We start from the raw sequence: 9,520 nt of genomic DNA, 5'->3' as shown, positions 1-9,520 counted from the left end.
GGAGGCTGATCCTCAAATGATCACAAGGCAAGAAGCATCTCTTTAGAAGAGGCTGTAGCTCAGGGAAGAGCACATGCTTTGCATAAGAGCTCCATCGCTGGCATCTGCAATTAAAAAGGGACCTCAGGCTGCAAGGCGGAGATGGACCTTGGGGAGACACTGCCACCCCATGTAGACCGTCCTCGGTTAGATGAACCAATGGTCTGATTTGGAAGGCGGCTTCCTTCCCTTACTCACCTTTGTGCCAGGGCGAAGTGAGACGAGCGAGAGCAGGCTCAGGGGGAGAAGGCTGGCCAGGGGCGGTCTCCCATGAGGCAGGGTGAGACGGTGGTCTCAGGAGTGGGTGCAAGGAGGGATGATGCAGGGGCAGTAAGCACCTGCCTCCTGTCACCATGGGTGCTACCCCCAAGGGGCCTTCCTTCAGCCTGCTGCTGCTGCTACAACTACTACTACTATGCAGCGGTTCACATAGAAAAATAACAAGAAGGAGAAGATAGTTCCCTGTCCCCAAAGGGCTCACAGACTCTAAAGAAACACCAGGTAGACTCCAACAACATCCAGCGTAGGGAGGCTGTACCAGGGCTGGATAGGGCCAGTTGCTCCCCCCCTGCTTAATATAGAGAGAATCACCACTTTGAAAGGTGCCTCTTTGCCCAGTTAGAAGGGGTAACTTTGCCCAGTTAGCAGGGTTAAAGTTATTGCCTCCCCCTTTTCTTGTCCCACTGGGGTCTGCTGTTCGTTTTTCGCTCCTCACCCCACTGGGGCACACTGTTTCCAGCTCCCACCTTCAACGAGCTAGAAACCCCCTTGCTGCCACTGCCTGGCTTGGTGGCATCATCTGAGAGGGCTCGTGTGTTGCCACTGCTGCCTCAGCAGGATGACCTGAGAAAACCAGTGTGGTGTAGTGATTAGAGTGTTGGACTAGGACAAGGGAGACCTGAGTTCAAATCTCCATTCAGCCATGAAATTCACTGGATGACTCTTGGCCAGTCACGTATCTTTCAACCTAACCTACCTCACAGGGTTGTTGTGAGGATAAACTTTACCATGTACACTGCTCTGGGCTCCTTGGAGGAAGAGTGGGATATAAATGTAAAAATAAATAAATAAAATAAAACTTAACACCCACCTGTACATGGAAGGGGATGCCATATTGTCCTGTGCCCTAGGAGGCAAAAAGTCTTAGCCTGCCCCTGGGGCTGGTATAGCATTCATTCAAGAGTATGGACAGAGCATCAGTTTTGGATGTGAGGAGGGCCCAGGTCCAAATCTCTGCTCTGCCATGATACTCTCTGAGCCGGGTCTCACGATCAATGAGACCTGGTTTGGCAGGGTGCGCGGGGAGAGTGGGCTAAGCCCGCTCTCCCCACACACGAGCAGGGAGGGAGCACTAGGTGGCCAGATTGGTATGCTGAGCGCGCAGGGCATACTGGGGAGACCCTCAGAGCCGGGTGGCGGCTTTTCACCTCCCCTCCGGGGGTCTCCTCGTGAGTAGCTGTGGCACGGAGCCACACTGCAGCTACTCACAATCTGAAAGCCCGGGTTTGCGGAGTGCTCGCTCCACAAACCCGGGCTTTGGGGTGGGCTACAAAAGCGGGAGAGCCTAGCCCTCCCCAAAACCCTTTGGGGAGGGCTAGGCTCTCCTAGCCCGATTTTTGCTGATCGTGAGAATAGCCCCTCTGTGTGACCCTCTCTGGCTCATGATCTTTCTGCTGAACTTCTCTCAGAGCGGGGAAACAACATATGCCACCCTGAGCTGCTTAACGTAAGGGGGGGACAGAAGTGTATTTAACTATGGTCTGCTTCACACAATCATTTGAATCGGGGTTTATTGTGTTATTAGCATGATTGTGTTAACTCACACAAAGGGCTTTGTTGTTTTTGTCCTGAGTTGAATCTGAGATGCCTGCCTTGGCATGTGTTCACACAAGCATGTTAATGGTGGTAACCAACTTTAAACCTATGATTGTGTGAACCAGGCCTACCACTTGTATGTCTGAGAGGGCAGGAGAATAAAAGCCACACACACACACACACACAATCGGTGCGTCAAGAAAATGGCTCAGTGGACCCAAGGAGAGCTACCCCTAGAAGAGGTGGACCAAGGTGTTGTGGGGCCTGAGGCGAGGAGGTGCGAAATTCTGCTTTGCTCCATGTCTTTGGTGAGGGGCATCCTCTTTCAAAACTCATCCTTGCAAGCTTTGAAAGTGGTGTGGAGAGGAGGGGAGGTTGTCAAGAGCCTGCTTTCCTCTCCTCAGGCTTCTTGCAAGCAATAAAAGGAGTGTGAGGAGAGGAAGGCAGCCTTCCCTCTTCTCTCTGTGTTCCTTGCCAAGCCGGCAAGGGTCAGATCATTCCAAAAGAGCTGCTCTGAGGGTGGTGACGGGGGGGACGGGACCCCATGCCTCTGCTGACCCCCCAGTAACCTGCTCCTGCCAGAGGCAACCGCCTCACCTTGTCTTATGAAAGGACTGTCTAGTGCTGCAAAGGATGCTGGGACATAGTCCTAAGAGTGGTGTCCTGGCATCATCTGAGACACTGAAAGGGATTGTGTGGCGAAATCTCTCAGACCATGCACTGCCCTATTGGCTCCCCTAAAAATATTATGATCCTGGGCAACAGTTAGGATTGTGTGTGTATTTAGGCTGGACCTAGAGTTGACCAGCTGATCAGAAAGCGAAGTGATCATGTGACTCTTTCTCCACACTCTCGGCCAATACAACCTGTCTTTTTATTGCACCAACACAAATAATTCAAATAGGGCTGAATCGTGACTGATAAATGCAGAGTAAGCTGCAGGCAGGGTCTACAGGGAAATGGTTCCATGACACTGATGCTACCTATAACTTTGCTAGTCTTTCAGGTGTCACAATACTCTTTGTCATTCTTGCTGCAACAGAGTAACACAGAGCTGCCCTTCTATAAGCCCCACCTTTGCTTCATTATGAGAGACACTCTGCACAGACCCACAAAGGCCACCGTTGCAACTCACTGATTTTAAGATGTGAGTTGGCTGCAAGGCAGAGAGGGGAGAGGCAATGTTGGCAGCAGAGAAATAGTTCAGTTCCAGGAAATAATGCTTTATCAATAGGGCAAACTGTTGCTTGCTGCAGGATGAAAGATCATGCTCCATCCAGTTGATGGTGCCTGATTCTCCAAGGAAGCATTCTTCCTTCAACAGCTGTCTAGGATTGAATGTGACTCTAACGCTGCCTGCAACTTCACAACTCTCTTGCTCAGTTTCCTGTTCTGGAGTGTCTAGTCGAGTTCTGGTTTTCTGAAGACTCTCCCCACATTCTGGGCTACAGCCCAAGACCCATGATGGACCCCCATCTCCTCCTCCTCCTCCTCCTCCTCCTCCTCGACTCCTGTCCTTATAAACCTAGCCTATGAAGCTGTCTTTCAATAGGTCTGAGGATGACAAAAGGAGGTACTTTTTGCAATGCACATGTATTTCAGTTACCTATAGTTACACAGAATTTGGGGGCCAAGGGGCTGAGCCAGAGGCAGTTGAGGGGTGTGAGGAGAAACATTAAAGTCCTCACAAAGCACAGTATTTATTTTATTTATTTATTGTTAAATTTATATACCACCTTTCATTAAAATAATCACAAGGCCACCAGTATGCTCTGGTGGTAAAGAAATTTAGCCCAAGAGATTATCTGAAGGCAGTAGGTTAAGCTCAAAAACAAATAAAGATTTATTAAGAAACTAAAACGTCACATACTGAGAGAGAGCTACTACTACTACTACTACTACTACTACTACTATGGAGATTTATATTCCGCTCTTCAACCAAAGTTCTCAAAGCCATTTACATAGAGAAACAAATAATCCATAAATAAGATGGTCCCCTGTCCCCAAAGGGCTCACAATCTAAACGAAACATAAGGTAGACACCAGCAGCAGCCACTGGAGGGATGCTGTGTTGGGGTTGGATAGGGTCAGTTGCTCTCCCACTGCTAAATATAAGAGAATCACCTCTTTAAAAGGTGTCTCCTTTCCTCAGTTAGCAGGGGTTAAACAACATACCCAAACAGGCATGCTTTCAACAACAACTGAACAGTTCTGACTCTAACTGACCAAGAGAGACCTATTAACATCTCATCATGCCTCTAGTGACCAGAAGAAGTTACTGTGGTGCTAAGAGCCATACTTTAGAATTTTCACTTCTCATTTCTTGTGCACCAATCAACAAGCCCCATAATCTCTCACAATACTATAAAATTATCTCTTGGCAATGGCTTTGTGAGCCATATTACATCTGCTAATATATTTTCTGTTGGACAGCATTTCAACTCCACAAGGCCATTTTCTTGTACATCACATAGATAATGGTATTTTGTGTCAATATGCTTTGTTCTGGATTTTGTCTTCTCCATTTGTGAAAGTGAAATACAATTTTGATTGTCCTCAAACAATTCATTTAATTTTGGTCCACTAGCTCCAAAGTCTTGCAGCAATTTGTATATCCATGCCATCATCTGGCAAGCCTGAGTGACTGACATCTATTCTGCTTCCATTGAGGAATTGTTTTGCTTTCGACTGCACCAACCAATCACTCAACCTCCATTAAAAAACAGGTATCTACTTGTGGATTTGTGATGTATTTTGTCTCCTGCCCAATCTGCATCTACATAATCAAACTCACTAGCCTAGGATTACTACTTGCTGGCAATTTCAGTTTTAGATCAGCTGCACCTTTAGTGTACCTACCCACCCAGTCTTTTAACTGCAATCCAGTCATTCTTGGTGGGTTACTCACTTTTCTGCTTAAAATCCCCACAGCTTCAGCAATTTCTGATCTTGTTACTGTGGCAATATATAGAAGTTTTCCAATTGCTTTCCTATATTGTCCATTGTCTGGAAGAAGCTCTCTGTGTCTTGTTTCAAGAAGTTAACTTCCATTGGAGTGCTGACTACCTTGGCATCTGTGAGACCCAGACAGTCTAAAAGGTATTTCATCTTAATAAGGAGATAACCTTCATCTTGTTCTCTTTCTATTTGTATTTCGAGGTAATAGGAAATGTTCTCCAGTTGCTATACTTCTATTTCTTTGTATATATGCTTTACAATTTCATCATTATCTTCTCTGTTTTGACAAAAATCAAATCATCAACATATATTAGTATATGAGTCCATGTATTGTTTCTAAACCTTCAATAAAGACAATAGTCAGCTTTTCCTTGAATAACCCCTTTTTAAAACTAGCAACTGATCTAACTCTGTATTCTTGCTGCTTGCTTTAGACCAGGGTTTCTTAACTTTGAGCCCCCAGATGTTGTTGGACAACAACTCCCATCATCCCCAGACATGGCCTTTGTGGCTGAGGAAGTTAGTTATAAGTTTATTCGGTCATTGACCAGCAAACATTTACAATAAACCAGTACATATTTTACAAATAATATAACAAAACCTGGCCATAACAGAAATAATATCAGTGTCCTCATTAGTTAAAAGATAATTTAAATAAAATTCATCAGACCGGCCAGGCAAATTGTTTAATATAGGAGATAAAAATCTTTAACGGGGTTCCCTATAAAAATCACAATAAAGAATAACGTGCGAGGTGGATTCTATAACCCCTTTGCCACATGGGCAAAGTTGTAAAAATAGCGGAACTCCCTTAAACCTGCCATCCAATACTGCTGTAGGAAGAACATTTAAACGTGTTAAAGTGAGGGCTCATCTAAATTTAGGGACAAGCACCACACCAAAGTATTTAGCTGGTTTAAGATTAATAGCTTGACTCCCTAAGTATAAACCCTGCTTGAGCCATGCACCTTCTTGTTGAACTTCTATATCCAGGACACGTTGCTTAACTAACTTCCTGGCTTGCTCAATTCCTACAGTATGCAAATCCTCTATGGAGAGGCCAAAAAAAGAAAATGAAAGAAAAAGAAAGTGGCTGAGGATGATGGGAGTTGTAGTCTAACAACACCTGGGGGCCCAAGGTTAAGAAACCCTGCTTTAGACCATAAACACTCTTTTGGATCTTACACACAAGTCCCTCCTTACCAGGTTCCTCAAACCCTGGTGGCTGCCCATGTAAATGTCCTCTTTAATATCACCATGTAAAAATAAAATAAAATGCAGTTTTGACATCTAAATGGTCTACAGACATTTCCATCGCTGCTGCAATACAAAGGAGTATTCTTATAGAAGAGTGTTTTACTGCTGGGCAAAAGTTTCATCATAATCCTCATCATATTTCTGAAAATATTCTTTATCTACTTGCCTTGCTTTCTTGTGTTGCACATCTCCTTCTGCTTCATGCTTCACCTTGAAAATCCATTTGCACCCTACAGCCTTTCCTCCCATTTGCAGCTCTGTAAGTATCCAACTATTGTTCTTATATAGAGATTGGATCTTTTCCTCTGCAGCTTTTCTTCAGTAGCAAGCTTGATCAGATGGCATTTTATCAATACCTCCCAAGTACTAGGCTCTTGCACATTTTCTTCTCTAGTAATATAGGAGAGTCTGCTGACCACCTTATCTCTGACTGAGCCTTAATGTTTTCATTTTGCTCTGGATAGTTAGTTGGCAAAATAATTATATCAGCTTCTTTCTCTGATTTTTCTTGTTCTGGCTCCTTCTGTATCTGAATGTCCCGGTTAATATCTGGTGCTTCATCAGCAGTTGGCTTTTCTTTTTCATCAATATATATTTTTATGGTCTCTCTGGCAAGATCAAGTATTCTATATCCTTTACATCCTGGTGCATCGCCAGCTAATATCCTTTCCTCACACCTGCAGTTGAATTTGGTTCTTTTAAACTTTGGCACATAGGCATATGCTTTTGAGCCAAAAACTCTAATATGCTTCTTTCCATGCCACAATTCAGATGGTGTATTTATAACTTGAGTAGGCAGTTTGATTTGTAGATAAGTAGCTGTCATAATTGCCTCTCCCCCAAACTTACTGTGTAGTCCTATATTCAGCAACATGCTTCTAGCCATTTCTATTAAAGACCAATACTTCCTTTCTGCAACACTGTTTTGTTTGGGAGTATACGAGATTATGATTTGATGTTCAGTGCCTCACCCCCCCACTCCCGCTGCCTAGATATTTAATTTTCTCATTTTTTGTATATTCACCTCCATTGATGGATCTCAGAATTTGAGGCTTCCTTCCAAACTTATTGCAAACTCTTGCAACATACTCCAATTTTCCAAGTGCTTTGTTCTCTTCACTAATCAAATAGGTAAATGTGTATCTTGAAAAATCATCTATGAAAGTTAACAAATACTTGTTTCCTCCTGGTGAACTGATCTATATGAGCCCACAAATATCACTGTGTATAAGCCCAAGAGGTTGCTGTCTCTCTCGTTCTCTGTGTTGAGGAAAGGTGGGTTTAGTTCCCTTTGCCCTTACACAGCAGGTACACTTGGACTTTACATTACAGTGACTTATATTTAGGCCTCTGGCTAGATCCTCTTTCTCCAGTTGAAATATTGCATTGAGGTCTCTGTGTTCCATTCCTCTATGCCAGGGATGGGGAACCTTGGCACTCCTGCAGATGTTGGCCTACAATTCCCATAATCCCTAGCTATTGGCCTCTGTGGCTGGGGATTATGGGAGTTGTAGTCCAAAAACAGCTGGAGTGCCAAGGTTCTCCACCCCTGCAAGTCTATGCCATAAATCTAAACATTTTTAATGTGAGCATTGTTTTACAATTTTGGCCTCTTCATTTATATAATCCACTTCAAATAGGCCACTCACTTGCAAAGTCCCTTTCATAAGTAGCTCACCTTTATCTATGATACAAGTGATTTCCTTTGAATTTCACTTCAAAACCTCTCTTTGTAGCATATTTAACTGACATCAGGCTGAAGTGTGGGCACAAACAATGCATCCTCATTAGTCAGTCTCACTGTTTCTCCTTTTTGCAGTTTGCAGTGTAGCCTTACAGAACCTCTGCCTTCAGCAAACATCTGCTTCCCATCTGCTAGAAAAATGAGAACCTTATAATTTGTGTCAAACTTAATAAATCTTCCTCTTTATTTAATCAAATTGCTGGTTGCGCCTGAATCAATACAAATCCCAGCATTACATTTTGTAGAAATTGCTCTTAAATCCTTCTCTGTATTAGCAACATATGTTTTATGTTTGCCAGACTTATTTTCTCCTTGCTTGTATGCTTAGGTGACTCACTCTTCTTGAAATGTGGCTTCATCTCCTTTTTAGTTGCAAATTCTTTGTTCTGAGGACATTGAACCTCCATATTGAGCCCTCAATTCCCACAGACAAAACACTTTTTGTTCTTTTGTTAAATTTTAAAAAGCATTTTCTTCACTTGACTCCAGTTGCTGTCCATTGCCTCTGTGCAAATTGAAGTCTTCCAAGTGGTTTATTACAAGCTACAAACTCAAATCATCTTTGGCTTCCAATACATTTAACAAAAGGTTCAAAACATTCAGTAAGACTGTTAAATAACAATCCTATCTGAACCATATCAGGCAAAATTACTCTGTGCTTGCAGCTGTCATGAAGTCAGCTGTCATGAACATCTCATTTACATGCTTAAACAGATCCTCTTCCTCCTTTAGTTTCTTATAACACATCTTTATAACTTGATGCACCTTGGAGACAGCTGACATTCTTTTCTACAATTTATTTAGAGTCCTCCACATGTCCTTTGCATGTTGTTTATTTCTTAAATGCACCAATATAGAGTCACCCAATGATAAATTATCCTGGTGGCTTTATGATCTGTACTGTCCCAGGCTTGTCCTTCTTCTCCTCTGACAGGGCATTCTGTGTGTAAGACCCTGCTGATTCCATGGCTTTTTAGAAGCATCTCAGCTTTGAAAGACCATAGTTCAAAATGTGTACCTAGTAACATCTCAATCCTCTGTAGCACTTGCCCTGTCCCCATCTTTGATAAAACCTTATTTTCTTATTCAGGCTAATTACTTTCTTCATCAGTCAGAATCCTGGGCCCATAACCCTGTTGAGGGGTGTGCGGAGAAACATTAAAAGTCCTCACATAGCACAGTATACTCTGGTGGTAAAGAAATTTAGCCCCAGAGATTATCTGAAGGCAGTAGGTTGAGCTAAAAAAACAAATAAAGATTTATTAAGAAACTGAGAGAGAGAGCGCGCGCTATTAAACAACTGAGAGAGAGAGCGCGTGCTATTAAACAACATACCCAAACAGGCACTGAGGCTCTTCTCACGATCCATGAGAAGACCCTCTAGGGGGTTAGTGGGGAGAGCAGGCTTAGCCCGCTCTCCCTGCATACGATCAGGGCGGCAGCCCTGGGTGGCTGAATCGGCCACCCACACGACTGCCGGCTCCGTCACGGAGCCGGCAGGGCTGGTGAGTTTGGGGGCCGCGCGCCCCCCGGAAGCTCCAGCATGCCCTGCACGAGCATGCAGGGCATGTTGGAGAGACCCCCTGAGCTGGGAGGCTGCTTTTGAGCCTCCTGGTCGGGGGTCTCCTCGTGAGTAGCCACAGCGCGGAGTCACGCCGCAGCAACTCACGATTAAAAAAACCAGGTTTGCGGAGTGCTCGCTCCACA

This window comes from Hemicordylus capensis, chromosome 6 (assembly GCF_027244095.1).
Source record: "Hemicordylus capensis ecotype Gifberg chromosome 6, rHemCap1.1.pri, whole genome shotgun sequence".
In the NCBI taxonomy this organism is placed as follows: domain Eukaryota; kingdom Metazoa; phylum Chordata; class Lepidosauria; order Squamata; family Cordylidae; genus Hemicordylus; species Hemicordylus capensis.
The sequence above is the reverse complement of the archived record's forward strand: the minus strand, read 5'-3'. Positions refer to the sequence as shown.